This window comes from Microcaecilia unicolor, chromosome 1, assembly GCF_901765095.1.
Source record: "Microcaecilia unicolor chromosome 1, aMicUni1.1, whole genome shotgun sequence".
NCBI classification, from domain to species: Eukaryota; Metazoa; Chordata; class Amphibia; order Gymnophiona; family Siphonopidae; genus Microcaecilia; species Microcaecilia unicolor.
The window spans coordinates 332,949,538-332,976,459 of NC_044031.1; positions in this window are offsets into that span (position 1 = coordinate 332,949,538).

Here is a 26,922-nt window from a genome sequence, read left to right on the forward strand (position 1 = left end):
CTTCAATAAACAGTAGCAAATCTTCCGATATTGCTTTCTACTTAACAATCCTCACGGTACACTGATTTGTGCTTTCAAACAAGTAACTGCCTTCAGCATAGTGCGTTCACGGCAACTGCAGCTACTTGTTTGAAAGCACAAATCAGTGTACCCCAAGGACTGTTAAGTAGAAAGCAATATGATAAGATTGGCTCTTGTTTATTGAAGACATCCTTGCTGATCGTGTACTTTTGGTGCCACGTTAATCATGTGTGCATTGTGAGACTCCTGAGCCAGGCTTTTTAGCCGATACACATCCTATGTTGAGTCGTTGGATTGTTTGGAAGAAATTAATTAAAGAACATTTGTGCACCAGAATTCCTGGTCGTCTCCACTGTTTTTTTGTACAGCTTTATAAAGTGTGGAGTTTTGTTCTTCTGTTCCTTTTTGGTTGAATTTCCCCTTCCTCCATTTCAAAGTCATGCATCTTTTCAGGGACTGGGTGTGCAAAGATATGGTAAAGTGTGTCTCATTAGGGTGATAGGGGTTGTATGAGATGTATGTGTGTGTGGTGTGTTTTTCTGTGCATGGCTTTGTGTATGTGCCTTTAGTTTTACATATATGTGTATGTGTCTCTTTCTACCCATGCGTAAAACTAGAAACAGAGAAAAATGAAGGCAAAGACCATATAGCCTATCCAGTCTGCCCATTCATGCCATCTCCTATCCCTTCCTCTTCCTTAGATATCCTATGTACTTGTCCCAAATTCTGATATAGTCTTTGTCTTCACCATCTCCACCAAGAGACCGTTCTTCCATCCTTTCTTAGAAGAAGTATTTCCTCTGGTTATTTCTGAGTCTATCTCATTTCACCTTCATCCTATGCCCCCTCATTCGAGATGAAGTCTACTTGGATTTCAGCAAAGCCTTTGATAAAATTATACACAGGAAGATCATGAATAAACTGAGTGGGCTGAAGTTAGTACCTAAAGTGGTGAACTGGATTAGAAACTGGTTGACTGACAGACAACAGAGGGTAGTGGAAAATTGAATTCACTTGGAGGAATGAAAGGTGAGTAGTGGAGTGCCTCTGGAATCAATCCTGGGGTCAATTCTATTCAATAAATTTGTGAGCAACATTGCCAATAGGTTAGTAGGTAAAGTTTGCCTTTTTGTGAAAGACACAAAGATTTGTAAAAGAGTGGACACCCAGGAGAAAGTGAACAACATGAGAAGTGATCTACAAAAATTTATAGAATGATCTAATGTTTGGCAGTTAACATGTAATGTGAAGATATGCAGAGTGATGCCCTTAGGGACATATAGCCATACTCATTTTATAAATACCTAATTATAAATATAAAACACTGTTTTGCCTGTAGAAATAGCTTATAAAATTATTCTGTAGGAGGATAATTTTCTATCAAGGAGCTTCGATTATGACAGCACACAGGTGTAGGTGTTCAGCCTAATTTATAAAGGCAACATATGGACCTAGTTTTATTTATAACATGTGTCCACCTAAAAGCTGCTGCATAAAGATGCACCTGCTACAAGACAGCAGGTAGCTCTTTAACAGTGAACTACTAAGTTATTTATTTAATTTATTTATGACATTTGAATCCCACATTTTCCCGAACAAGTTCAGGATCAATGTGGCTTGCAATCAAGAAAGCACAGTCAGATAATTATAACATTCTTACATATTAGGAAAAACTAATGGCAGTGGTATGTAAGTTTGTACGTGAATGGGTTGGTAAGAACAGGGACATGAACATAGCTCATAAAAGAACTGTCCTCTGATTCTATAAAGGTTGCCAAAATTACATGTGCAACTTTAGGCACGTTACTGATTTGTACTTGCAATCTAAAAGAATAATGACAATAATAGACGTTTTAACAAGCAATCATTGGAACTAATTAGATTTAATTGGGTCTAGCACGTATAAATTTAGGTGCAGGATCCACACATAAAATATGCACAGTCAAAAAAGAGGGTGTGGAAATGGGAGGGTCATGGGCATTTCAGGGTAGAACGGGTGGTTGAGTTACATGTGTAATTACAGAATATAGGTGCTCTGCACATAAATTTACTTACAGTCTCTCTGCTTAAGTGGTTATTAAGTGGTTATTCTATAAACTGTGCTGAACTTTAGGCAAAGCTTATAGAACACTGTGGGTATTTTTTGGTGCTGATTTTTTAGGCACCATATATAGAATCTAGCCCTGTATGTACCTACTCCCAGTTTGCCTATTCTCTGCCTCTAGGAATGCTTATGGATATATCACTTAATAGTAGGCACTTTTCCTTTCCTGACAGAACATTAGAATAGCCATACTAGGTCAGGCCAATGGTCCATCTAACCCACTATCCTGTTTCCAACAGTGGTCAATCCAGGTCACACGTACCTTGCAGAAACCCAAATAGTAAAAACATTCTGTGCTACCAATCCCAGGGTAACCAGTGGCTTCCCCATGTCTGTTTCAATAGCAGACTATGGAGTTTTCTTCTAGGAACTTTCCCAGTCGTTTTTTAAACCCAGATATGCTAACCACTGTTACATCTAAAAGCTACATCTGCTTTTATGTGCATGTATCCTTGAGCAATTTTATAAATGCCTGCTTGAGTACATAAAATACTATTTTGCAAGCACAAGTTGCTAATAAAATAACCTCCTTAAAAACAGGATGCCCTCAGAAATTTTTAACATGGCTGAGCCATGTCTGAGCACTGGCATTGAATATCCAGGTTTATGCAGCTGACTCTCTCATATGCGGTTAAGTGTTATTTTTAGCAATTAATTGCATAAGTAACTGCTTTTATGCAGTCCAATTTGACCGCTAAACTTCTACAGTTAAGTGCAGAATATCAGCTCTTAATTATATAACTGCTGACTCCGCCCCTGGACCACCCACTACATAGCTCACCCACAAAATAGCTGCCTTTGAATTTAGTGGTCAGTGCTGATATTCAGCGACACTAACTGGTTAAGTGCTGCTGAATATCAGCAAACAGTCCTGCACAAGCATTTTAATTGGTTAGGGGCCATTTCAGGCTGGTTTACTCGTTTTGGATATTGACCCTTAGTTTACTAGTGATAAGTGTGAATGTGAGGGACTGGTGTGAATTCCAATGTTATATATAAAGGTTGTCATGTGAAAGAAAGTTTTGGTGGAGCAATATTGCATTACTTTCTTGTTGAGGATTGCATTGTTTGTCATTTTTACTTTGATTTGCATTAACAGCTGCATTATCCTATAGGTACACATGTTATCTCTTCACTCAGGGGCCCTTTTACAAAGGTGCATAAGGCCCTTTGCACATCCAGCGTACACTAAATCAGCATTACTACCCAGCTACCGCGTGCCCCGGGCGGTAATTCTGAATTTGGCGAACGTCAAAAACACATGGTAGAAAATATTTTCTATTTTCTACCGTGTGGCGCTTACCCAGTGGTAAACTGCAATGTATGTGCGCTGCACGCCTACCGCCCGGGTAGCAAATGAGACCTTACTGCTAAGTCAATGGGTGGTGGTAAGATCTCAAGCCAAAAATGGACGTGCGTTGATTTTTATTTTGCCACACGTCCATTTTCCTGCCCCTTAAAAAAAGGGCCCTTTTTCCAGGATGCAGCAAAAACTGGTCCAGTGCATGCCCAAAAGACAGGTTTGCCCTGCCGCATGCCGCGTTTTGTTGCGGCTTAGTAAAAGGGCCCCTCATATTGCTGATATTTTTATCCATTCACATCTTTACCTACACTTTCTTTCATACTTTCACTTACACCTCTTCTTTAAACACTTTTTACATGCTTGCAGTCCTATTTAAGAATATCCCAAACCTATTTACACATGTCATCTTCTTATTAGCTCTTATACAGGGCTTAAACCAGTGGGGTTAGGGATAGCAGGGATTGTAGAGTTACAAAACAATTATGCAGAGTATTACCATGAGGCTATATTGCACTGGCAGACATGAATCGCTCATTCTGGCAATTTACTGCAATTGACAGAGCTACTAAATAAAGCAGTCCCTTATCACAAAATCTAATGTACATATATCACTCCCTCCCCCCTCATTCACAACATACATGCAGCACTTCCACTTATAAATGTATAGATCTGTGATCATATCTCCCTTGTGATACTCAACACCATACAAAACAGATTATTTTGGAACTATCAATACCTATTAGCTATGCAAGTAAGTAAATAAATATGAATAAATAAATATATTGTTTTCAAAAACATGTAGATCAAAAGCTCAAGTCTTATCTGCTTCTTGAAGACTGAGGGAATATTGATGGCAAGGGTGTAGCTACCATTGAGTGAGCCCGGCAAAATGCCCAGGGCTGCCCAATGGTAGGGGGCCACCTGAAATTGCACCTCCTTCTTCTCCTCTTTCCTCTTCCCCACTGTGTCCTGGTCCAGTGTCTCTCCACCCCTTCCACTGTGTGCCTGTGTGGGTCCAGCCTCTGTCTAACACCCTCTCCCCCTTGCTGGTCCACCAAACACTGTGGTGGATCATGTCATGGGCAGAAAATTTTGCTCTCTGTCTGGTGGAGCCTTTCCTCTGCCATGTCCCACCCATAGGAAGTTGCATAAGAGAGAAGGGAAAGGCCCCCCTGGACTGACAGCAGATTTCAGCACTACCTCTGCTATTACCCAACGCAGCATTTGAAGGAGAGGAGGGGGAGGTAGACAGATGCTGGGCCCACGTGGTCACACAGGGGGAGAGGGTGGAAAGATACGAGACCTGAGCAGGAGGGAAGGAGAGAGCAGAAGGAATAGAGAGAGAGCAAGATAGACCATGAGCGAAGGAGAGGGGAAAGAGATGGTGGAACTGGTTGATAGGAGATGCTGGATCTGGTCGGTGGGAGAGCTGAGGGTAAAGTGAAAGAGAGAGAGAAAGACCTAGGACAAAGGAGATGTGAAAGAGATGGGCAGATATTGTACTGTGGGGAATGAAGGGAAAAGAGAGAGAGAGAGAAAGGCATAGATTGGACTGGGGGAGAGACACTGGCCCAATGGAGAGAGAGAGAGATGTCGGACTACAGAGGGAGGGTGGGGGTCAGAGGGCAGGGAAGAAATAGGAGATATGCTGGACATTAGGAGGAACAGTGACACAAAAGAGATGCTGGCTCAGGAGGGAGCATAGGGACAGGGACACAGAGGGGAGACACTGGGCAGGACATATAGAGACACGTAAGAAAGATTAATAGTGGGCATTGAGAAGAAATCAAAATGACAGGAGACCCTGGAGAGAGTTAAGAAAACAAAACAGAAAAGCAGAAGAGAGATGCTAGGACCAAAGCAACACTGAGATAACAAAGGTAGAAAAAAGTATTTCTTTTCCATAGTATGACTGGAGAAATAGGAACCAATCCTGCCTCCATTTCCAGATAATTCTATAACCTTTGAAGTAGGTCATCAGTAATTCAACCAGAACAACTCTAATACTATTCCATATACAAAAGTGTTTTCTTCACCAGAAAAGATACTACTAATCATCATTTCTATAGTGCTTCTAGACATATGTAGTGCTGTACACATTATAAGATGGTACTATTTCTGTCCCTAGTAGGCTTATCTTCTAAGGGTTTTTTTGTACTCGGGGGCAATGGAAGGTTAAAGGGTCCTTTTACAAAGGCACGCTGAAAAATGGCTTATGGTAGTGTAGGCATGGGTTTTGAGCGTGCACAGATACATTTTTTAGTGTGCCTGTAAAAGAGGCCTCTGGGGAGGGGGTTTGCCAAAACTGAATGTGTGGCAAAAATTAGAATTCCCGCTGGTCCATTTTGGGTCTGAGACCTTACCGCCAGCCATTGAACCTTACCGCCAGCCATTGACCTAGCAGTAAAGAATCCAGGCGGTAATGACCTACGCACATTGGCACACGTATATTACGTGCATCCAAAAATAAAAAATAATTTTCAGATGCGTGTATCGGACACGCGCCAAAAATGAAATTAACGCAACAGCCATGCAGTAGTCGGGCAGTAACTCCATTTTGGCACACATTGGGCGCTCATAGACGCTTACGCGGCTTAGTAAAAGGGCCCCTAAGTGACTTGCCCAGGATCACAAGGAAATGTAGTGGAAATTGAACCCAGTTCCCCAAGAGCTCAGCTCACTGCACTAACCATTTGGCTACTCCTGCATTTTCATTCTATTTTCTCTCATTCCTTCCTATTGAGTTGGATTACACAAAAATGCTTGTAAGAATATTTAAATGAAACAATAAGATAATTTAAGTGCAGGCAAGATTCCTTGCTCCAATTCTGTTCTGATATTATAGTGGCAGCATTTCCTCAACTCTCTTCCAGATGTTAGGGATGTTAGGAGAGCGGCTGTGCATATCTGAAAAGGATAATGAGCATTATTTATATTATAATTATGTTGATGTGTTTTGCATTTTTAAGTTGGGGCCAGCTTAACGTGGATCACTAGAGAGAAGAGCTGAGACTATTTAAGACCTGTACAGTGTTTGGTTTCAGGTTTACATTTATTTTGTCCAATTAATTTCCTTTTCTGATTTTATTTATGTATTTACTTTTTCGTGATCAATAGAGTCAGAAGGCAAAGTTGAAGCCAAAAAGAGATTTGCTTTTTGGCTGTGTTTTTTGAGATTGTCAGAGGGGTTTGTTGTTGCATTTCACAGTTCTATAGTCCATGAATTAAACAATATGCTTTCCAGAGCTCCATTCAACATAGGATGTTATCCTGGCAGCATGAAGGTACTAAGGGCACCTTTTATTAAGTTGCAGTAAAAGGGGCCCTGTGATAGCATCAGCATGTGGGTTTGCTACACACAGAGGCTCTCTTTTACTGCAGCAAGTAAAAGGCTTTTTTTTTAAGGGAAATGGCCCTGCGGTAAGTGAACTACTTGCTGTGTGGCTATTTGCTGGAGGAGCTCTTACTGACACCCATTGAGGAGGTGGCAAGGGCTTTCGCGCTACCCCAGCGGTAACCGTGCAGCATGCATGGCTGCCCGATTACCGCTGGGTAAGTCTCTGGCGCTAGAAAATGAAAATGCATTTTCTAGACCCAAAGTTGGCATGAGGCAGATGCTGGGACTACCCCCAGGCTCCTGTGATAGTCTGGCTGTAGGCCCACTTTGCAGCACCACTGCAGCAGTAGTACCCCTATCACTCTTTAGTAAAATCACCCCTAAGAAAAAATTAGGTCATATAAATATTAAATCAGAGCTCAGGACATTTCAAAACATCCTGGAAAATAGCAATAACAATGTCATCTGATGAGTATAATGAAAAGTGTAATAAAATACAGCATGACAACCAGCATGTGTGACAGAACTGAACAGAGATATGCAGGTATATTTTAATTGAATATTTCTTCAGTCACCAATGATAGTCTATGAATTTTTTAAACAAGAAAAAAATTGCAATAATCATCCTTTTTTAATGCATTGAGTACATGTAGGATATCCATAAAAAGCCAAATGTCACCACTTTAACCAGATATTCAGCAGCAGCCACTGCCTGGATATTCATATACATTTATTTTCATTTTATTTTTTTTTACATACCAGGGATGGCATGTAAAGAATGCTGACTATAGCAGCTGAATCTCAGGCCAAATGTGTTCATAGATGTTGTCCTTCAATGATTCAAGCAGCAATCTGTACTTCCTGGTATCCTTACCATCCTTGTCTTGGTATTTGAGAAGCTGTCTTCCACTTGAACTGGAAAAATAACCAAGGCTTCTTCAGTAAACAGGAAAAAAAAACTCTAAGGTAACTCAAGATATTTATTTAAGATAAATTATGGAATCTATTTAAGGTAACACAATAAATATATGATATGCATTCACATTGTAGCACTTTAATCTGTCACATGTAAAATGGACTGATGCAGCATGTCAGATGTGCATTGCCACACTAGTGATTCTCAGCACGGCAAACGAGAGGAAGCTTATTCAATTCCTATGGGTTTCCTCTCATTTACTGCACAGGAATCGCTAGCATGGTTTAGTAAAAGAAGCCCTTAGAGAGTATGGTACTGACAGTGAGAGTTCAAGCCCAGAGTTTGTATAGAAGCAACCAAACCACAGATCAGACACAACAAAAATCATTATTAGTACAGTATGGGTTGAAACCCAAAAATAAGCCTGTCTTCTTTCTCAGGCTATCAATCCAGGTTCCCAACTCCACCTTCCTTTGAACTGAGGAACCAGTATGTAGCTCTGGAAGAGAAGTTGATGAGAACATCCTAGGAACCAAAGCTCAACCCCCCCCCCCCCCCCCCCCAAAGTTATGGAATCAGTGATAACTAGGAAGTGAAGGATAGTGATTCTCTTCTGAGGGGTACAAAAGTGTCCATTTGCCAACCAGATATGATGTCCTGGGAGGTGTGCTGTCTGCCTGGTGCCAATATTTGAGACATTATGGTGAGTTTGACGAGACTCAACAAGCCTACTGAATATTATTTGATGCTGCTCATCCATGATGGCATGCTAGGTATCCCACTGAATATATTAAAAGTGACTTTATGACTCTGGGATGCTTTCTACAGCTCTTTACAATTTGGTCTATTGTCTTTCATTTTCCCTTATCCGCACCCACTGTGCCAACTCTTTATTCAGGATTTATTCCATTTCACCCAAGACCACCCAGTCAATATTCAAAAGTGTTTAACTGGCCAGGAATGACATCTCCGGTGACATAGCCAGTTACTGCTGATTTTCATTGGCTGACAGGTTAAGTTTAGCTGGAGACAGAGCCTTGAGGAAACATCCCTGCTCCCCCAGTAGATATTATCTTGCCTGGCTGCCCTCTAAAACCTGAGATTCCTAGGGAAACACGGCAAAAAGCAGGATGTGTGGCACCACACATAGAACAATGGTGCTGAAAACAACAATTCATATCTTCACAATGACTTGCATTATAATGGAAACAGGCATTATTTTGTGACACTGGTCTATTAATTACTCCTCTAATAGAAAGATACCCAATTCCAGAAACATCACCCATTCCTAACGTTCCTACCAAGCTGCTAACTTGACTCCCTTGAGACACCTATTGAGGATACCCCTTATACAAGTTCAATCCTTTAGGAACCCAGTGCCTGGCAGGTGTTACCTCAGATAGCCAAAGGTCCACGTTTCAATAACCCCAGGTCTCAGCTTTATCCTTTGCTAGGGCCTTTTGAAATTGCTCATCATAATCGAGCCAAGCAAAGCCCCCCAAAAGTTCTATATGTCCACAAAATTAAAACAGAATAACTAAGTAATCCTGGATACTATGCCGGTTTAGCTTCACCCAAAATACTAGATAAATGTGAAATCCCAAAATCCAATTAAAAATAGATTTAGACACTTTAACCTTCTTTATACCACTATCTTCCTTAGACTCACTGGATTTCTTATCTGACCCTTCACCATCTTTTGCTAGCAACAGAAACAAATCCACATTTTTTCCCAAAAGAATCTTTTGGTGTAGCTACTGAAAAACTTGACAGTCCAAGGGCATAATCACAGAAAGCATATGCCCCTGCCTAGACACTTGAGCAGCACCAACCTGGGACCCACTAACACCCACAAACCAGAGCTATGATCGGCCATCTCATCATCATCAGAATCTGAAGAAGATGAAGAGTCAGAAGATTCCGAATCCCATACTTCCAAAGTATGAATACCTCTTTGCCTCCATAACCTCGTATCCAGATCCAATCTATTAACAAATCTTCTCACTTTTCTAATAAACTGTTCTTCAACTTTTTCCTCAAAACACTAGCACTCCCTTTACTTTTGTTCCACAAATTACGCCCATGCCCATCACCCTGTGCCAATGCTCCCAATAAAGAATCCAACTCCCCACCCACATCAGACTCACCAGTAAAAGGAGTAGCAATATCTTACTCAGGCTCATGGGCTGATGATCAGAAGCAAATACAGGTGCTAGAGGCTATTAGCACCATATTAGCACCCATGTTTGCTACCACCTCTTGGCTCTGACCACCAGTAGCATGCAAATGCATGCTAAACAGGGCTTTCAGTGCAAGTAGCATGCAAATGCATGCTAAACATATTCCTCCCCAATGATCAGCGGCTTCCAGGCCAGGCAAAGGCAGCATGCTTACATTGCAAACACTGCTGGCAGCCCGGAAGATGGAAAGGCTGCAGTGGGAACAGAATGGAGAGGAGGAGTGACATCGGACCTTGCAAGGAGAAGTTGGAAGAAGAGAGAGAGAGATGCCGGATAAAGAAAATGAAGAGGGAGATGCTGGATAAAGTAAATAAAGAGGCAAGCCATTGTGTGTGTGTGTGTGGGGGGGGAATATCCCCCCTCACCCCCCCCCCCCCAAAGCTACGCCCATGCCTATGCAATGTTCCTATGGATTCCGCAATACTATACATATTACTCAAGGTGAAGTTGCATATTTTATCATTGCTATTTTATCTCATTAGTTTATATTTATAGCCTTAGACATTTATGCTGTGTCTAGAAATTTTTTTGTATTGAATCATTGATATTTTGTTGTTCTTATTTTTTTTCCAAGATGTAATTTAGTATAAAATGTAGATATTGATTTTCACATAATACAACAATTTGTTACCCACAGACATGTATAATGCACAATAGACAATAATTCAAGTAAACAACCGTAACTAATATTTAGTATAAATCCTAATTTTTAACCATGGATGGCATTTATTGTAACAAATATAGGCATTTTAACATGAAGATTCTTCTTGCACTGAGTTATATATTCTGGTAAATATTTTCAGTGGATATTATACCACTATGATCATCTGTTTTCACACATTTAAAATTGTACAGCAAGCTTTTTCAGAAGTGAGAATAGGATCTCAGATATAGAAAAATATCTCATAGGCCTTAGAATATTTGGATTTTCCTGCATGCAACTCCATTACTAATAATTAATGGAAACTGTTTTTCCATTGTGTTATTTAGGGCTGTGTCAGCAAGCCAATTTGTCTCACTTTTTTTGCTAACAAAAATACTTCCTTAAAAAACATATTTTATTTTAATGTGGCTTACAATCCAGACAATTTAGTATATACATATTATAATTATAAATCTGGTATCTATAGTGCCTGCCCTCAATGCATGTCATTTCCAATGCATTGGATTTTTAAATTTTTTGTGCTGGGGGCTTATCCGGCAGTAATCAGGTAGCAACACGCGCTGCCCAGTTATCGCCGGGGTAGCACAGGAACCCTTACTACCTCCTAAATAGGTAGCGGTAAGGGTTTTACCTGGGAAATGGCCGCGCAACAAGGGTTTCACTTACCACATGGCCATTTCCATCCCCTACCTGTAATTTTCTTTTTTTGTGCTGCAAAAAAGGGGGGCCTCAGCGCACATCAAACCCACATTCCGATGCCACCACAGAGCCCCTTTTACCACTGCTTGGTAAAAGGGGCCAGTAAAGACTTCAATGTGACATATCTACTGAAAAAAAGAGACAGTTTTATCTCAGGTGTGTAATTTGCCCTCTATTGGAAAGAAAGGCCTTTCAAATGGTAATTCAAGCTACTGTATGTTTTTAGTTGAATTATTATATTTGTCTTCTCATCAGCCTCCTTAAGAGGATGGTACAAAGACTCAAGGTAGCCCATAATGTAGCAGCTAGGAGAATTCCAGCAATGTTTCCTACTGAAACAGATACATTGACTTTCTGTCAACCAAGTGGTTCAGGTGTTGACTATAGTGTTTAGGGATAGGGGGGACCAAAATACTTGCTGGAGTGGTATGCTTGGTATGTTCCACCCACATGCTTAGGTCTTATTCTGCCACGCAAGTAAATATTCAGTTTTACTAAAGTGATGTTTCTGGTCAGAAGCAATGCAAGAACTTTTTCTATAGTTGTTCAACTGCTATGGAAAATACCACCACTGAAAATAAGGCTAGAGCAAAATTACTTATGTTTCAGGAAACAAGTGAAAATTTGATTGTTTCCAGTCAATGTGGGGAATCTAGCTGAAGATTTTAAGATTGAACGAACACTGACTGCAATGAAATGTCTGGCTTCTGGTAATGTGGGTTGGTTTTGGAGGTTTGTGCCATACGGGTTTAAGTTCTTATTTTCTGTTATTGTATGTGTTTTAATGAGCTGTCTACATTCCCTTGAGTTGTTGTTGCAATTGGGGAGACAAATCAGAAAAAAAATCTTCATAAATATTAACTGGAATTACACAATGTACAAGGTGTTGCATATAATTAAATAATGCTCTTTATGATTTCTGAATTACAATGCAGGTAACAAGACCACAAGTGCATGAATGTATCACATACCAGTACAAACCAAATGAGGAATGGAAGTGACCACAACCACAAGTCCAAGGTTACTAAATTCCAAGGACTTACAATTTTAATGTTCCAAATTATTTATTTGTCAATGATACATACAGGCAAAACCCAACAAGGCCATGTTTCGGCACAATGGCATTCATCAGGGGTCCTGCATGGAGCTATGTCTATGAACACACACCACTGTTATAAAACAGATGCAGGATATTTAATCCTAAAACGCTCCAAACGGGATGATCACAATGCAAACAGAGTCCCATTAGAAACGTTTGGACTTCTGGTTGTGGTGACTTCCACTCCACATTTGGTTTGTGCTTGCAGCTCTTTGTTTTTCTTTCCAGATACCAGTATGCATTTCTTACATATGTCTATTGCTATGAGTTTGGCTAAAAGATCCATTGTCTACGCACAAAGGACTGAAGTCAGTAAATGGTGCTGCATATTCAGTGCCAAAAAAAAAATGGCGCTAAATGGTATTCTATAATGGGATCAGTGCCTTTTATAGAATAGCACGGAGCTCCAGGATATGTGCACAAAGTTGATGCGAGGAGTTAAACCAACTAAAAGCAGTTGTAAGTCCGAATGTGCAAGTTGGTACGAATCCATATTATTCAATAACACTGCGTATTTTAAGGGAACAACCCTGACCTGTGGCCATGACCCTTTGCAGATTCATGTAGAAACACTGAGGCGATATATATGCAATAAATAGGCGTGTAAGTGTGTTTTTAAGCAGATCTGCTGTTTCTGCCCTGTTTTGGTGCCTAGAATCTCTTGGAATGCTTTTCCATGCTGACAGTTTGGTGCAAAATGTAGCGCCTAACTTTCAGTGTCATGTGGAGGGGCATAATCGAACATGAACGCCCATCTCCATGGGTGTCTATGTCCGAGAACGGGTAGGTGAAGGGGTGGGACAGACCGTATTTTCAAAAAAATGGGCATCCATCTTTTTTTTCGATAATACAGTTTGTGCCCGGCAAATGCATCTGATATGTGCGGATTTGAGCTGGGCGGTTTCGTTTTTCAGCAAGAGGCACGGTAGCCATGTTAGTCCACTCTTAAGGTTATCAATAGAAATCAAACAAAATAAAACATGGAAAAGAAAATAAGATGATACCTTTTTTATTGGACATAACTTAATACATTTCTTGATTAGCTTTCGAAGGTTGCCCTTCTTCGTCAGATCGGAAATAAGCAAATGTGGTAGCAGATAGTATATATAAGTGAAACATCCAAGCATTACTTTGACAGTCTGACAGGGTGGGAGGGGGGGGGGTGGGTAGGAGGTATGCATGGGGACATCAAAGCATTTCATTGATATTCTAACAGGATGGGTGTGGGTAGTTGAAGGATGGTGATAAACAGAGAAATACAATTTTATGGTTTATAATGGGCTAGAAAGCCTAGATCTTTGTTAAGTCCTGTCTGTTGGGTGTCAAAATATTCAATCATTCTGACTTCAAAGGTCTTACGTTCCTGTATTGTTTTAAAGTTACCTTTCAGGATTCTAACTATGAAATCACTGGTGCAGTGTCCTGGTCTTGTAAAATGCTGGCCCACCAGGGTGGGAACCTGACTGGCACCGGCTATCTTCATGTGATGTCTGTGCAGATTGAATCTTGTTTTAAGCATCTGGCCTGTTTCTCCAATATAGCATCCTTCGTTACATTTTTTACACTGAATGATATACCACATTGGAAGATGAGCATGTGAAAGATTCCTTTATGTTGAATATTTTTCCTTTGTGAATGACTGTGAGGTCCTGTGAAATGTTTTGGCATAGCTTGCAGCTGGATGTACTACAGGGAAATGTGCCCTTCTTTTCTTTTTCAGTCTGTGTTGGGAGTTTACTTCTGATTAGCTTGTGTTTTAAGTTGGGTGGCTGTCTGAAGGCAAGCACTGGTGGGGATGGGAATATCTCTTTCAGTAATTCATCTTCCTGGAGTAGAGGCTGTAAGTCTCTTATGATTTTCCTCAATTTCTCCAGCTCTGTGTTGTATGTCACTACAAGGGGGATTCTGTCTGTGGCTTTTTTTCTTTGTACTGTAGCAGATTTTCCCTGGGTGTTTTGAGGGAAGAGGCAATATTCTTGGAGATTATTTTGGGGTTGTAGCCTTTCTGTTTGAAGGATGCAGTCAGGGTTTCAAGGTGTCTGGCTCTATCCCCTGGTTCCGAGCAGATATGGTGGTATCTTGTGGCTTGGCTGTAAATAATGGATCTTTTTGTATGTGAAGGATGGAAGCTGGAGTTGTGGAGGTAGCTGCATCTGTCTGTGGGTTTCTTATATATAGATGTTTGTATACATCCATCACTGATTGAGACTGTGGTGCCCAAAAAATTGACTTTTTCTGGGGAGTAGTCAATTTTGAATCTGATTGTAGGATGGTATGTATTGAAGGAATAGTAAAATTGTTTCAGAGTTTCTTCCCCTTCCGTCCAAATAATAAAAATGTAATTTTATACATTTACTCTATGTGTTTATATTTATTTTTTATCCGTTTTCTATGTAGATTGATCAAGACCCCTGAGGCAGGCCTTCGGGCTGAAACACGGCCATGTCAGTTCGTTTTTATCTTTTACAATAATGCATCCTTTTTATCCTCCTCGGACTTACCTCACTGGTTTGTGCTGATATTTAAAAAAAGGTTCCAGAGGGGATCCAGGAAATTATAGACCGGTGAGCCTGACGTTGATGCCGGGCATAATGGTAGAGACTATTATAAAGAACAAAAGTACAGAGCATATTCAAAAGCATGGATTAATGAGACAAAACCAACATGGATTTAGTGAAGGGAAATCTTGCCTCACCAATGTATTACATTTCTTTGAAAGGGTGAACAAACGTGGATAAAGGCAAGTCGGTTGATATTGTGTATCTGGATTTTCAAAAGGCGTTTGACAAAGTACCTCATGAAAGACTCCAGAAGAAATTGGAGAGTCATGGGATAGGAGGTAGTGTCCTATTGTGGATTAAAAACTGGTTAAAGGATAGAAAACAGAGAGTAGGGTTAAATGGTCAGTATTCTCAATGGAGAAGGGTAGATAGTGGGATTCCCCAGGGGTCTGTGCTGGGACCACTGCTTTTTAACATTTATAAATGATCTAGAGATGGAAGTAACTAGTGAGGTAATTAAATTTGCTGACGACATAAAGTTATTCAAAGTTGTTAAATCATGAGAGGATTGTGGAAAAACTACAAGAGGACCTTACGAGACTGGGAGACCGGGCGTCTAAATGGCAGATGATGTTTAATATGAGCAAGTGCAAAGTGATGCATGTGGGAAAGAGGAACCCAAACTATAGCTACATAATGCAAGGTTCCAAGTTAGGAGTCACTGACCAAGTAAGGGATTGTGGTGTCTGTTGTTGGTGAAACACTGAAACCCTCTGCTCAATATACTGCGGCGGCTAAGAAAGCAAATAGAATGTTAGGTATTATTAGGAAAGGAATGGAAAACAAAAGTGAGGACCTTATAATGCCTTTTTATCGGTCCATGGTGTGACCGCACCTCGAATATTGTGTTCAATTCTGGTCGCCGCATCTCGAAAAAGATATAGTGGAATTAGAAAAGGTATAGAGAAGGGCAATGAAAATGATAAAGGGGATGAGACGACTTCCCTATGAGGAAAGGCTGAAGCTTCTAGGGTTCTTCAGCTTAGAGAAAAGACAGTTGAGGGGAGATATGATAAAGGTCTATAAAATAATGAGTGGAGTGGAATGGGTAGGCGTGAATCATTTGTTTACGCTTTCCAAAAATACTAGGACTAGGGGGAATGTGATGAAGCTACAAAGTAGTACATTTAATACGAATTGGAGAACATTTTTCTTCACTCAACATGTAATTAAACTCTGGAATTCGTTGACAGAGAATTTGGTAAAGGTGGTTAGATTAGCGGGGTTTAAAAAAGGTCTGGATGGCTTCCTAAAGGAAAAGTCCATAGAGCATTATTAAATTGACTTGGGGAACATCCCTGCTTATTTCTGGGATAAGTAGCATAAAATGTATTGAACATTTTTGGGATCTTGCCAGGTATTTGTGACCTGGATTGGCCACTGTTGGAAATAGGATGCTGGGCTTGATGGACCTTTGGCCTGTCCCAGTGTGGCAATACTTATGTATTTATATAGAATTCTCCTGATACCGTATATCGTATATTATCATCACAATCATACCTAAACCTACATTATCCAAATTGTAAAGGACTAAGATATAAAACAACTTATGCATCCAGCTTTTCCTACATAAGCCCACAACTATGGAACAGACTCCCAAATGCCGTGAGGACAATCCTTGACCACTTAAACTTCAGGAAATCACACAAAACTCACTTCTTCAAAAAGGCCTATCCCACCGATCCAACATAAATCCCAGCACTCAGCAACACAGCATAATGTTTATTTATTAGGTCTGCCGAGCCATGGCCCTTTTACTACCCCGGACAGAATTGTCCATCCCCTCTAGGTACTTAATTACCCCAACCTTGTATCTGCACATGATAGTGTTACACAGTCAAGGCAGTATAAACCTATGTAATTAGAAAGGAACTCAGTATTTAGTAGATAAAGAAATATAGTTTATTGACATTGATATCTTACCCAAATGTAGTTCATGCAGTTCAGGCAACCATATGGTGGAAAAGCATTACAAGACATGTCCTCTCTCTCTGGCCTTCTGGAGTCTTCTGAAGACTTCTGATCTAATACCACTCAGACTGCTCCTTATATACTATTTCAGCCCCATTGATTCCAATGGACCCCAGCTTTGTCACCAGTGCTCTTGGCCCTTATCAGTTGATCAGAATGAGTTCACATGTTATCAAGCTCTAAGTATAAACAAGATATGCTCAGAGCGCATCTTGTGAGATGATTTCACATGTTCCCCAAACCTTCCCCTAGCCCCCCCCCCCCTTGGATGTTCTCACCCGGGGTGCAGCTGACCCAGTACTATCTCTACATAACCACAACAATCTTGCTCATGACATCTTATAGGTGCCAGTCTCCTCATTGTTTACAGAATAGATTTCCCCCACCCTCTGTCAGCTCTCAATTACCTCATTTCAGCACTTGCCACAGTGAAATGTAACTGTGTCAAAGGTGATCTCTGATTTTTAAAGGCCTCGCTCTTAGCCTGAGCCATTTGCCTGTAGAGGCCTAGCTCTTCAACCTGAGCCATTGGCCTGCACTTCACTGAGAGCAAGGGCTAGTATATTTCTACACAGGGCCGTGCCTAGGGTATCTGGCGTCCCCCTGCAGACTATCAGTTGGCGCCCCCCCCCCCCCCGGTGAAAATGAACGCTCCAAACTACCAGTCCCGCTTCCCACCACCGGCTCTGGCACAGACCGCATAAGCCTGGCAAGTGTTACTCCAGAGGATGTTGCTTGTAGCAATCTTACAAGATGGATAACATAGAACAGTAGAAAGGGTGTAGCACAACTATTAAATATTCAATGACACTTCAATAACTGATGCAGGGAGGGATTTATTTAAGGAGGCATGAGGATGTAATTATTAATCTGGAGGCCTGTATAGCACATAAGCACTGCAATACTAGGAAAAGACCAGCACTGGACTTCAGCCAAGCACACAAGGTGCATTCCAAAAGGCGCCCAGGTGGATCATTTCTTATTTTCGGTGTTCAGCTGATGATTTATCATTCAAATATTTTAAACAGGAAATGACTGGGTTTTCTATACCCAGTACTATGCTGCCAACAAACAGCAAATATTTACTGCCAAAGGTGAAGAAATTAGCTCCTTCCTTAGCCTCAGTGACTAAAATTTACTGCGACACTACATAACCCAGAAGACAACGGCAGATGGATAAAAGACCAACCCACTTATTTAGTTCCATCAGCTTCTCTAACACTTTGGGTAAGAAAACATATTAATTTCTATACATAGATCAAACATTATCTCACCCTCCCTCCTCAGTAATGTTTAATTTTGTTTAATGTCTACCAACTTCACGGAACTCATCATCTTCCTCTTTGATTCTCATAAGACCTATACTTAGTGCAATACCTGGGCCCCATCTTACCACAAAGCCTTGCAACAGTCCAAAGTCACCAAAACAGTGAAGCTGTTGTCCAAACATCTGGCAGCCCCAGGCTCATTGGCTATTAGGGTAGTAGCCACAACTGCTGAGTGCAAATTACCCCAGCTTTAATGGAAGCCCAGCGTAGACGAACTACCACTCTGTGCCCACTGCTTTTACTTCTTCCTCTTTGGCTATGAGTGGACATCCACCCAAGCCCCTTCCCTCTTTTCACCTATTGGTCCTAATAGCAAACTCTGGAGTACCCCACTAATTACTCCTTCCGCAATCTATCACAGCGCAGGTGCAGCGTCAGTGCAGGAGGTGGCGCTTCTGACGTGTCTAGCCTTCCCCTTCGCTCATGTTCTGCCTTCTTCTGATGTCAAGGAAATGATGTCAGAAGAAGGCGGAACATGAGCGAAGGGGAAGGCTAGACACATCGGGAGTGCCGTCTCCTGCACTGACGCTGCGCTGCTGGGCGGAGGTAAAATTAAAAGGATTAAAAAAGGAAAGGGATCTTGCTGCGGGAGAGAAGAGGGCGCAGGCAGTTGGGCAATGGGAGCGGGAGGGCAGCGCCCCCAAAGGACGGCACCCCCCTGCCATGCTTACCCTGCTTACCGTATTGGCACGGCCCTGTTTCTACAATAACTAATGATTGTACTAGACAATTTATAATCTTCACTTCCTTCGACCCCATGACGCATGAACCACACCTACCTCATCTGACCACAATATAACTTTGTATCTGCTATCATATGAATTGGCAAATGCCTCTACGGTACTATGTAAGCCACATTGAGCCTGGAAATAGGTGGGAAAATGTGGGGTTCAAATGTGGGGTACAAATGTAGCTATCTCAGCTTGATGTACAACTGAGGGACAATCACTATGCATTTCTGAAGCTTATGTCTTTTAGCTACAGATCCAGTCCTTCTCATATATCTATTAGTAGCCTGGGAGATACCCCCCACCCCTTTTGCAAAGCCATGCTAGCAGCTGTTATGTGGTAATGCTGACACAGTCCATTCACTTTGAATGGGTTGTGTAGGCATTACCACACCAGCAGCCGCTAGCACGACTTTGTAAAAAGGAAGGTAAATCTTGGTCCAATATGATCTACATTTTTTTCAGCTAGCTGGCTTTGCCAGTGATTTTATGCATAAACTCCAACTTTTATTATACAGCAATGCTAAGACTACTAAAACGGAGAAGAGAGGAAAGTAGAGGTGAAAAGAGAAGGGAGAGGCCAAAATGAGCAGCAGCACTATATGTAGGTGAAGACAGGAACAGTAGAAAAAAAAGGAAATTTTATTGTTATTGGCAATTGAACAATCTTACTACTTTGCTGAAATAATACTGTCTCACACATTTCTCTCATGGGTATTGGGATATGGTCTGTTAGAGTCTTGCATTATTTTGAACTGTGCCCAAAGGGCCTGAAGTTTAAAATCCTTGCTTAGATGGGTATGTGTTTTGTTTTAAGTTTATTGATTTCTTTCAGTCAATTGATCTACTCTTGGTGGTTGCAATTGTTCAAAAAGCTGTGCTTGTCTTCATTGAGGTCAATTTTCAAAAGTCATTTCCACTCATAGAACACAGTTAAATGAGTAGAAAAATACATATGTGGCCATACCTTGCAAGTGTCAATATTACATGCTGTTAAAGGCTTTCTAAACAGTTTAACCTCAGTTATAATAAACCTTCCAGCAGGGTTTTTTTTTTTATCAGCTTCCTACATTCAAAGGGCACTTGTTTATAGATTTGTATCATTGCCCTTTGTTTCCTGGAGTCAAATGAAGCATAGGGACTACTGAATATGCAACCCATTCTCTCTTCATTTTGTTAAATTCAAGAACATTTGAGTGAGTTTCTTGTAAAAAAGCAATGTGTGTGTGTGTTTATGATCGAATGGTTCTATGATTTTGTGTGTTTAGTAGAAGATCCCATTCCTACCACTCCCCACAACAGTATTCTAAATTTGTTAATCATCTCATTCCCTGTTTAAATTGATAATTTAGCAGATACCTGTTCAGAGTAACGAAGCCCCTCCCTCAAGGCTGGACTGTCATCCTTTGTCTGCCATTGTTTTTCACATATCAGAAATTCCACACACGATAGTGGTGTTCTTAACCATTAAAGAATTAAACAGCAATTATTGAAAAAAAAGGTCAATTTTATCTCTAAACCACTGTTGAGCCATGAGACAGCTTATAGACTTGCCAAAAATCATGTTCACTCTCTCAAAGTTCTACTCATTAGTGGCTGGAAACTGTATATCAAAGGAAAGTAATAGCCAGCCCAATAAAGGCTCATAAAATCTGATTTTTACAGGTACTAAATCTGCCAATTATTTCATGCACAAACTCCAACTTTTGCTACTCAGCCAAATTAATAGCACCACTTCAGAAGTAGAAAGGGAGGGAGGAAGAAGGGAGAAGCCCAGGGCAGAACTTCATAACCATTGTAGGGTCACAGCCTATGCTAACTTGTGCTGTGAATTTGTGAACTCTATACCATGAATCAAACTAATGTGGATTCTCTGAAGAAATGATGTCTGGACATAGTTACATTGCAGTGAGAACTGAGAATGCTGATGTATAGCAAGGCATTGTCTTTGTTTAATACTCTTAAGCTACTCACGTTTCCATTAGAAGTTCGGAAGAAATAAACAGGTTTTGTTTCCAGTGCTTCTCTCTCCATTTACCCAATTCTGTTGTGAACATGATTGGTTAGAACATAAGAACATAAATATTGCCATACTGGGACAGATCAAAAAGTCCATCAAGCCCAGTATCCTGTTTCCAACAGTGGTCTATGCAGGTCACAAGTACCTGACAAACTCCCAGAACAGTAAAACAGATTTTATGCTGCTTATCCTAGGAATACGCAGTGGATATTACCAAGTTCATCCTAATAATGTCATGTAGACTTTTAGGAAATTAGCCAAACCTTTTTTAAACCCTGCTAAGCTAATAGCTTTTAACACATGCTCTGGCATTGAATTCCAGAGTTTAATTATTCATTGAGTGAAGAAATATTTTCTCCAATTTGATTTAAACTTACTACTTAGTAGCTTCATTGCATGTCCCCTAGTCCTAGCATTATTGGAAAGAGTAAATATGGGAGAGAATTTGCAATGCACCCAGCAGATATTGGTAAGCTTTGGTACAGGTATGTGACAAAAAAAGTTAAACCCTACTGAGCTGGCTGTCCACAAATATTCAGCAGCACATAGAGCATAGTACCACTGAATATTGCCTGTGACCATGTTGATACTACCCGGTTAGTACTGGTTTGGTCCAGGGATGGAGTCAGGATCGAGCCAGTAGCTAACCAGACAGCGGTGATATTTAGCCTACTAACCAGTTAACTAATCAAGTTAAGTTAGGACAGAAAAATGGATGTCCTAACTTTACCTAGTTTGCTAACTGGATAGTGGGCCAAATATCAGCCAAATAGTTGTGTGATTCTGCACCCATACTCCCTCCCCAAGAGCATCCCTACCTTGTATACCATCCACAAAAGATCTTCTCTCCCACCCCACCCCCATTTACTGACTCTCCGTCCTGATCCCCTGACCACCCTCCCCAACAAAACAGCCTCCATCAGGGACCCCCCAACAAAATAGCCTCCATCAGGAACGGGGTACCCATGTTTTCCTGGGGCCATCCTCGCAGGACGGCTACGTAAAGGGGCGGGGAAACCTGTATTATCGAAACAAGATGGGCATCCATCTTTCTTTTCGGTAATACGGTCGGGGACGCCCAAATCTCAACATTTAGGTGGACCTTAGAGATGGTTGACAGAAATGTTGAGATGGTCGATCTTAGAGATGGTCGTCCCTGGTTTTCAGCGATAATGGAAACCGAGGACACCCATCTAAAAAATGACTAAATCCAACTTATTTGGTCATGGGAGGAGCCAGCATTCATAGTGCACTGGTCCCCCTGACATGCCAGGACACCAATCGAGCACCCTAGGCACTGCAGTGGACTAACTGATGCACTAACTGAACGGAAAAAGCCCTTCCCTTACCGATCCCTTAGCAATTCAGAAAGGAACAGGCAGGCATGAAGGAAATCGCATGCAAATGAGCTGCTCGCTGTTAGCTCATTTTCACATGATTTCCTTCCTAAGGAGGGGAAGCCAGTGCAGAGCAGCCAAGCGTTATGCGTGGCTGCTTTGCGCATGCCAAAGACGGCTTCATAACGCTGTCAAGCTGCATGTATAATAGCCAACTGCAACCTTAAAAAAGTACAAGTCCAGGTGAAAAGGTCCAAGTGCTTGTCAGGTAGGTCTTTTTTTTTTTTTTTTAGTATGGGTGAGTCCAAAATGTGGATGTTTCTGTGAGAAGGATGCCCATGCCTTGTTATGCTTCTGATACCTCCTTTACATATTTATTTTGGATCACAAGTAGCAGCAGTGTGATTTGAACTGGCCACCTGTGGATTGCAAGGTCAGTGTTTTAACCACTAGGCCATGCTTCCAATCCACTTCACTTGCTTGAAATTTGGCTGTCCCTGGGGGGGCAGTTCAGGACGTCCAAAATGTTTGAAAGAAGGACGTGCATGCGTTCGCTATGCCTCCACTGACACACACACACACCCCCCCCCCAGGGACCTGCATACTGCTGCGATGGACCTGAGTATGATATTTGAGGGTGGGAGGGGTTAGTCACCACTGGGGGAGTCAGGGGAGGTCATCCCTGATTCCCTCCGGTGGTCATCTGGTCAGTTCGGGCACCTTTTTGAGGCTTGGTCATATCAAAAAATGGACCAAGTAAAGTCGGCCAAGTGCTCATCAGGGATGCCTTTCTTTTTTCCATTATCACTTGAGGACGCCCATCTGTTAGGCACGCCCCAGTCCCGCCTTCGCTACGCCTCCGACACATCTCCCGGGAACTTTGGTCATCTCCACGACAGGAAGCAGTTGGGGACGCCCAAAATTGGCTTTCAATTATGCCGTTTTGGTTGACCCTGAGAGAAGGACGCCCATCTCCCGATTTGTGTCAAAAGATGGGCGCCCTTCCCTGTCAAAAATAAGCCTGCTGGTAACTCAGGAGTCTGATTATTACAACCTAGAAAAAGAGAACCCTTCTTTAGGACAGAGACAGTAATTAAAAATCAGGTAAACTAAATAGGGAAATATTTTTTTATTTGTTTTGCTAGTAATTTCTCATTTTCAGTTAGGACTGTTTCAGAATTTAGACAGGGAGACAGATTTCTTTGATGATTTTAATTAAGGCATAGGTTTGTAGGTACATCTAAAGCTGGAAGAAAAGAAGCAGAGCTCAAATGTTTCAAACAAGGTGAATAAACAAAGATCAGGAGACATCAAAACACAGATAATTCTTCATTGACACCTGTGAAAGGAAAAAGGACTGTGATATAAACAAATAAATTTAGGGAAATACCTGTTCAGGGGTGAGAATCCTGAGTAACTGAAAGACAGAACTGTACACAAAGAGTCATTTCTTAAAGTGAATAAAAAGTAGCTGCACAGAAAGGAAAGAGAGAGAGAGAGAAACTTTAGTAATACTTCTGATTGTTTTCTTTAAAGTTGCTTGACATTCCTGATAGTAACTGATGTATTTGAAATCTAATAGTGAAAGAAACTTTGGTTTAAATGCAAGTGGTTCAATAGAATAAGCAAAAAGAACAAATTCTGTTCAAATTTAAAACATAGAGGTCCCTTTTACTAAGGCGCACTAATGGATTTAGTGTGCATTAACAATTAGCATTCAGTAAACGCTGAGGGGCCCTTTTACAAAGGTGCGCTGAAAAATGGCCGGCGGTAGTGTAGACGCGTGTTTTGGGCACGAGCAGAATCATTTTTCAGTGCACCTTTTTTTTATTTTTGCCAAAAATGAACATGTGGCAAAATGAAAATTGCTGCACATACATTTTGGGTCTGAGACCTTATTGCCAGCCATTGACCTAGTGGTAAAGTCTCACGCATTAACCGGGCAGTAATGACCTATGCGCATCTAATATGTGCATCTGAAAAACAAATATTCTGATGCATGTATCGGACGTGCGCCAAAAATGAAATTACTGCAAGAGCCACACAGTAGCTGGGTAGTAACTCCATTTTGGCACATGTTGGGCACGTGTAGACGCTTATGCGGCTTAGAAAAAGGGCCCCTAAGATTGCATTATATTCCTATAAGTGTCTTATCATTCAGCATGTGCTAAATCTGTTAGCACGCCTTAGTAAAAGGATCCCACAGTTAATTTTACATTTCTAAAAATTGAAACTTCAATAAAATTTATTCACCATAGTGTAACATCTGACTGGTTACTGGACTCAAAATCCATTTAGTTAATATTTTCTTCCCATCATTTTGAATGGTGGGAATGTGGATAGTATAATTGTTGCTGTGGTTCAAAGTGTGCATTGGGCTTGAGGTATGTGGTCACTGGTAACAGTAGAACCCTCTGTATGGCCTTGAGACCCCATTATATACAGTAATACCGAAGTATGATGAACAAAATAAGTACATAAAATATTGAAATTCAAAATAATTTCTGAAAAAACTGTAGGGGGTTACTGTCTTTTTTTTTTTTGCCTCACCCTGTATATACATGTGCTTCCTCTGAAGCAGGAGTGAGGGCAAAATTACAGGTTGGATACAGATCATGCTGGACAAAGCTGACACTTAGCTATTGAAAGCTGAAAGGGCTATTAAGGCCTCTGGTGGATGTGCTATTATATGAGACCTCAAGAAGAAGCATTTTTTTGTCTTCCATAATCAATATGAAGCTGAAAGTTATTCTCACCAGAGGGAAAGCACATGTTAACAACTCAGAGTTGCAATCCTATTTTCTGATCCATAGTAAGCAGTGATAGTCATGGTGGTGATACTCATGGTGGAAATGGCAGTGTGCTACCAACTCCACTGACAAATTCGTACAGTCTGCGCGCGAGCTACTTCAAAAAGAATCAGTGGGCAAAAACGTTACGAAGAATAGGATGGCAGCAGTGAGGCTTGCCATCAGACAGGCAGGCAGAAATGAAGTAGAGAGACTGGCAGCTGAAAATGATTAGGCTAACATCCAAAAGCACTTGTGCTGTCAGCAGTGGTGCCAACTGCATAAGTACTTTAAAAAATATTGTGCTGGATTTACATATAATTTGGCTGTTTTAATTGGAAAATGGCCAAAATTATACATTTTTAAAAAGTGGCACGGTTTGTCAGAGGGTGATGAAAAATTTGTGTTGTCGATGGCCAAATTCAGCCACTGAACATAATTAGTTATCTATCTAAGTGGTGCTGATTATATAGCAAGTCTAGTTTTAAATTTATAAGTATTTATTTTGAGCTAATAAGAAAAAAAATCAGTATAACTACAGTCAATATGAGAAATGTAAGTCTTTATTAAAATACCTGATGTTTTGTCATGTTTTACCTTCAGGCTGTGTCAGGGGTGAGAGTTCATAAACTATATATTGATCAACCACTATTACTCACAGTAGAAGGTTTTAAAAGCACAAGCTTAATCGCATAAAGAGTAACTTCAACAACATGCTGCCAGACTCAAGTTATACATGCATCTTTCAAAGCAGCACTTTCTTCACTGATGAAAATATGCATAATTTTAAATATATTGGGCTTCTTTTACAATGCTGCACTAGTGATTCCCATGCGGCAAATGAGAGGAAGCCTATAGGAATTGAATGGGCTTCCTCTCATTTGCTGCACCGGGAATCGGTAGCGCTGCTTTGTAAAATAAGCCCATAGTTAATTATTTATTTTAAGTTATATGGTATCTCTGCCGTTGAATATTGACCTTGTTTGAGTCTATTCACTTGTAGGGAATCTTTAGCTAATCGCCTTGCAAAATAATTTGATTCAGGGCCTTTAGAAACAAGACCTTGACTCCTAGGACAAAAAAAATGAATGATCAGAAAAAAAGTCGGTAGCATAATCCTTTATGAAATGACTCAGAACTGATGGAGAGGCAAGAAAAAAAATGCATTCATAGAAGCATGACTACTAACCAAGCGAGTCTGATGAGTGGAAAGTTCAAGGTAAAACAGCATGTTCTGTGAGACACAGCAATCTTGTATTGCCAATGAGGTGAATGACATCACAAAGGCTATTCAGAAGTGGCAGTCCAATCCTGACTCCACATTGCAAGTTAGTATGCAGTGGTAACGCAAACGAGCTCGGGCTTTGGAGTCAGGTGGTGGTCCTATTTATTTATTTAATGTATTTATTTATTACATTTGTACCCCGTGCTTTCCCACACAGAGCAGGATCAATGTGGCTTACATAGTAAAAAGTAAATAGAATTACAAAAACTCTTGAAGGAAATTATTACAATTTGTAGTAAACATAGTAGGGTAAGGCTATGTAAATTGAACATGGAGAGGTAAACAAAGGATATGTAAAGAAGAAGAATTTGGGGAGGGTAAGGCACAGCAAAAGGAGAAGAATTTGGGGAGGGTAAGGCAAAGCAAAAGGAGAAGAATTTGGGGAGGGTAAGGCACAGGAAGGATGAAGAGGAAAAGATTGAGGATGAGCATAAGGAGATTGGGGGACAATGGTCTAAGGTATAACAATCGTAGGACAGGAATCGTGGGTGGTCTTTCGTTAAGTTGGGTCATTAGGGTA